General features: G+C 47.7%; 2 non-coding genes across 2 annotated transcripts; both read right to left on the bottom strand.

Annotated features, from left to right (window-relative positions):
- Positions 1 to 1,192: 1,192 nt before the first annotated feature.
- On the bottom strand, positions 1,193 to 1,265 carry TRNAA-AGC (transfer RNA alanine (anticodon AGC)). Its single transcript has one exon. It is a non-coding gene; the product is annotated as a tRNA-Ala (tRNA).
- A 3,700-nt stretch (positions 1,266 to 4,965) lies between these two features.
- TRNAA-AGC (transfer RNA alanine (anticodon AGC)) lies at positions 4,966 to 5,038 on the bottom strand. The gene has a single exon. It is a non-coding gene; the product is annotated as a tRNA-Ala (tRNA).
- Between the last annotated feature and the right edge of the window lie 678 nt (positions 5,039 to 5,716).

Below are 5,716 nucleotides of genomic sequence, written 5' to 3'. Positions count from 1 at the left end.
TGGCGCAGTGCTTTTCCAATGCCCCTCAGATCAGTGCTTTTTAAAAAAAAATTCAGCCAAGATTCAGTTCACATACTAAGCAGCATAAGATACCAAATAACTAAGTTTAATATTTGTCGTCAGAATCGCGACTGGCCACAGTATCTTGCGGTGAACGTGATCAGTATGCCACGCAGCGTTTTAAAGCGTCGTACCATTTGAGACAGATGAGCTCGATTGCTCGCTGCGCGGTAGTGCGTTTGGTGCAGTGCAAAGCTGTGGGATGCTGCTGGTTGTGTTCATGTCGTGAGACGCTGACTGACTAGAAGAACGTAGCTAGTGGTGTGCATTGCTAGTGCAAACCAACGGAATGATACCAACCTAATGCAAAAACCAAATAATTTTCTAAACCTTAGGGAGTCTAGCAACGAAAAATACGCACAGAACAGGCGGTGCTTTGTGTATTGCGGGGGGATCACGGAAAGGACAGGCAAGAACATTACCTTCCGTTGGGGGGCACCCAATTGTAAGATGAAAAGGTCGTAAAGCAAGATTGACTATTGAACAAGGTGTTGCGACGTACTGTGACTTTCTGGTAAAAAGGCCATGGGATTTTACGTAGACGTGTATTTTGGAGCTGTACATACAAACGGAAGCCTATTCGGCGTCGCTCTGGTATGTACTGGGTTTGTCGGACATTGCTGTCAGCATAATAGGAGGCATTCCCCTGGCCCTGGCATTCCCCTGGTTCTTACTTTTAAATGGCCGTCATGTGTAACGCCTTCATACCTGACTCATCATTAAAACGCGGTCTCTGGAGCTGCGGGGTAGCGATCTCCGTAGTTGTCACATGCCCAGCGAGCGCTCTACCACTTGATCTGAAGTCCATAGCCAGGACGAGGTAGTAAGTGTACTAAAACAACCCTGGTTATAGCGAATCAATTCTGGTTGCAAATGGAGGCCAAGTCCATATCGTTGCAATTTCTAGCGCTATAGGATGTTTGAATTGTATCCCACATTTTGATGTCAGTGTAAAGCTGTGATCCGGATAACGAGAGTGTTCACGTGCGGAACCGTTCCCGCTTGTTACTAGGTGGCTTGTGCACGCCCTCATGCTCATGACGGGAACGCACACGTGTGGAATCATTCGCGATTGTAACTAGGTGGCTTCCGCATGCCCTCATGCCCATGACGTCATTCAAAATCGGGGTTTTGGAGCTGCGGGGTATCGATCCCCGTACCTCTCACATGCTAAGCGAGCGCTCTACCACTTGAGCTACAGCCCCTCGCGCCAAGTGAGGCATACAGGTGAGTGAGGGCGTCCGGCCTCGGCCGATACTGACCCCCGAATGTCGAGACCACGCCCCGTCTACTCCTTTCACTGAATAGCCCTGACGGATGAGATCATGAAGATAGGTGGTAGCTGGGTGAACTGTGAAGCCAGTTTAGTGCAGAGACCATAAAACGAAACGTGTAGAACTTTGTGAAAGTCGATGCAATGTGAATTCGCGAATAGTCCGAATACAACAGGAATGAAATACACAACCTACGCTGTCGTTCCATTATCATCATACGCAGATACACGCACACACAGATGTGCTGCAAAGTAACGGGGTCGCGTGGGGTATAGTAACATGCAATACCGAGACGCTTCGCTTCTGTTTGTCAGCATGGACGACCGCTTTTATGACGGCACTCTTACCTTACCCTTCAGCTTTTTCGTTGGTTCAAAACGCAGCAAGCGGCAACACGTTCTCCTGATCAATTAAGTAGCTGCTCGTTTGGCCTGTAGCCATCACGTTCCCGCCGCGTGTCTGCTGAGGAGAGATAGTCTAAACCTCAGGGAATCTTGTAACGGAAATCTCGCGCAGAAGAGATGGTGCTCTGTGCAATGCGGGCGGAGCACACAAAGGACAAGCACGGACATCACCATCCGATGGGGGGACCCAACACCACCGTGAAAACGGTGCAACGCAAAAGTAATGATCGAGGTCTTGTCACGTACTGTGACTATGCGTCGAAAAGTCCAAACGTTTTACTCAGATGCATCTCTTGAAAGTATTGGGTAAAACTGACCTAGTTGACGGCGCTTGACGCGTTTCAGCTGTCTTTAGCCCTCTCCACTGCTTGATTTGCACCAGCCCAGGCAAACAGAGGAATGAGGTGCATGCCCCATAATGTTTAGCCATTATGTAAATATTAACAACGCTAACCAATGGAAACGAGGCCGACATCGCATATAAACTCAAGCTTATGTGGCGCCTGGCTGGCAACAGGCCGGGGAAACGTTCGACTGTTAGCGGGGGAAACTGCACTCAGCGCGGGGGTGTCGGGAAGGGGAGAATATGTGTCACAGAGAGGTAAAAAGAGTTTTTTTTAAAATGTTTGCACCTCTAGGGAACCGTTATTTCATTCTTGCCTTCAGCCAGGCAGCATTTTTCTCAAGATCGCCATGCTCACCAGTTGTTATGCTCCCGTATGATGCATATCTCCAGTTCCAGATTTCCAAATTGTTACGCTATTGTGCGCGATGATGTCTCCACCAATCAGGGAACGACATTGCGGGGAACTTTTGTCGCCTGACGCGATCTGACTCTCCTAGAAACGGCAGGGTCCTATGCCAATAGTGTGGGTCGTGACTGGGACATCTAAAAATAATGTTGTGGGCTTACAAAGCCTAACTGAGTATTTATGTTCCGAAAGCGCACTTCTACTGTACGTGACGTGTCTAAGAGAGGTGGCGCTCTGTTGATCGCATTTAGAGCGCACATGTGGCACGCAAAGAAGATCATATCCACTGAGAAAGACCCATCAGAGCACAGGTGACGTGGTGCAAGGCTAATAGATGACCACTTTTACATGACTTATGGTGGCAACGGGTGTCAAGGTTACGTTTCTCTGAATAGACGCATCATGTAGAATTGTTAGACCAGGTGTGCTTGTAGTCATACTCCTGTGTTCTTTTCTCATTATTTTGAAAATTGAGTATAATTTCATGCTTTAAAGGAAATTGATTATAGAAATTTGATTATAATTCCACGGAAGAGACAATACAAGCACTGCCAAACACTCCCAGACGATACGTGTGCGTGACCGCTATACAGAAGTCAGTCACTGTTAGGCATGGCGTTCAATGATTATTAGAAGAAAAACGCCATAGCACTGAAAAATGAACTGAACCGCAACTTCAGGCATTACTTGAGAAAACGGTTTTGTTTATAGCAAGAAGGCAAGTGAACATTTTCGAGCATGCTTGACAACACCCCGAATGCTTTCAACCGCATGCATGACCAATTCATTTCAGTTTGTCATTGAAAGCCTCCCACTTCTGGACCCGCGCGTTGTCGATCCCGCACCTCTCACATGCTAAGCAAGCGCTCTATTACTTGAGTCACAGCCCCTAATGAGATTTGGAATGTTTGGGTGAGTCAAGTAGCTCGGTTTCACCCTGTTCTGGCCTTCGTCTCACGTCAAGACCACGCAACCATATGCCATGGTTCATTTACTAAAATCACACAGGCTTTGAACCTGTACGGGCCTCGTCGCGGACAAGGTCGTCATTTCAATGCAGCGACAGCGGTAGCTGAACAAATACATAGGCCTTACATTAAGTAAAAAGGACAAAAACTTGTTGCAATTCCATGTTTGTTTTTTGTAACTAAACATCTCAACATTTGAAATAAGCCTGCCTCAAATTATCCTAGAGAGGCATTATACAAAATCCACACGAATACAAACGTCGGGTTCAAAGACGGAACAGAAGCATTGCTTGGGATATTGTTTAACACCACAGAACGTCTTCGATCCAAACTGCATGTACATGTGTGGAGATCAGGCCAAAGCAGGCGTAGCAGCAGCCTCAACGGAGTTCCTCAAACCAAACATTGTCGAAACATTTGCTGTTGATCGACCTTTCATGCTGCGGCTTTTCAACACCAGGTTTCCTTAACATCGTGCATCTGATGACGCTTATGCCCGTAAATGCTCCAGACAGTTGTTGAAATTGGTAGTAAGAGGAACCATTTTTTTTTTTAGCAACCCTTGTGAGCCTGTGGAATCTCTCACGTGCATAACTGCAGTGTTAACTTTCACAGGGGCATCCCTAGACGTGCATAGTCGGAAAACACTCTCAGGTTGCCAGCCATCAGATCTATGTCCTGCTCATCAACATCCTGCACAACGACGGCAAGGCGATATCTGGGGAGCTTTGATCAGATTTTCAGCCGCATTCCTGATGCCACATAATTACCCATGCAAACATGGACTTCACAACAAAGCTGGATCAGGAGTTCAGCTCGGCGCAAACCGCGATCTTGCGCTTGCTGCCTGCTGTGTTGTGCCGGGAGAAATCATCCCTATAGTTTATCTGCCTGATCCGTTGAATTTGACGTTTTCAGTTACAGTTTGCAGCCTTACAAGGAAAGCCGCAAACTGTAAATGGATGTAAAACACATTTGACGAAGTAAATATATGATATGCAGTCTTGAGGCCGTTGAAGGTTATTATTAACTTGTTCAGACATCTTCAGCTAGCGAACTGCTAGCCGGGCGATGTCAAGTGGTGTCACTACGTTAGTGGCTAGGAGTGCTGTAAGTAACGCACAGGGAGGGGGCAAAATGGCAAATAGAATGGAGGCGCCTAAAAAAAATTGTCGAGGATAAAATCTTCATCTGAACTGAAAACGAAGTGCCCGTTGTTTCTGCTTGGAAAAGAGACAGGCAGCACCATACAGACTCAGTAGCTGAATGCGCCGTGAAGACCCAATGACGCATAAACTGACGAAGTGTGATTTAAGATGGCTATGATTTGAAACTCACGCATATCGACCTAATTACGATTGCTCTAGGGTGTTCGCATTTTGATGCACCTTTGACGTTAATATAAAGCGAAAAGCGAAAGCGCTTACGTTCAGAATCGTTCCCGCTCGTAACTACGCAGCTTCCGCACGCCCTTGTGCCCTTGATATGTCATCCAAAATCGGCATTCTGGAGCTGCGGGGTATCGATCCCCGTACCTCTCACATGCTAAGCGAGCGCTCTACCACTTGAGCTACAGCCCCGTGTGTTAATTGCGATGTCCGGTTGAGCGAGGGCGCCCGGCCTCGGCCGATACTGACTCCCGAATGCCGAGACCACGCCCCGTCGGCTCCTTTCACTGAATAGCCGTGACAGATGAGTTTGTGCGGTGGTCGCTGGATGACCCGCGAAGCCAAACTGGTGCAGCAGCCAAGAAATGAAATGTAGTTGTAAATGCATTAACGCAGTCTGAATTAGCAAACAGCCCACATAGGCTGCTCGAATACAAACAAAACGACAGCATTCCCTGTCGTATTATTATAACCATTCACAGATACACACAAGCACTCACACAAGCACACACAGAGGGCTTTTAAGGGGACAGAGTCACGGGGTGTGTAGTAACGTGCAGTACCGGGACCCTCTTGTTCTGGGTGTGACCACATGGAACCGCTCTTACTACTGCACTCTACTTTATCCCTTTGGCGTTTTTTTTTTTTTGGTTTAGAACGCAGCAGGAGATAGCTCGTTCCCCCGACCGACTCAGCAGGAGGTAACTCGTTCCCCTGACCGATTCAGCAGGAGGTAACTCGTTCCCCTGACCGATTCAGCAGCTGCTCGTGTGGCTCCTGACCGTCACTCTCCCACGGCGTGTATGTTGAAGAGAGAATGTCTAAGCCTGCGGGAGTCTTGTAAAGGAAAACCCGCGCAGAAGATGTGGT

The sequence above is a fragment of the Pollicipes pollicipes genome, unplaced genomic scaffold, assembly GCF_011947565.3.
Source record: "Pollicipes pollicipes isolate AB1234 unplaced genomic scaffold, Ppol_2.1 Scaffold_7231;HRSCAF=8579_pilon_pilon_pilon, whole genome shotgun sequence".
Taxonomy (NCBI): Eukaryota; Metazoa; Arthropoda; class Thecostraca; order Pollicipedomorpha; family Pollicipedidae; genus Pollicipes; species Pollicipes pollicipes.
This window is presented reverse-complemented; position numbering and strand designations above follow the sequence as displayed.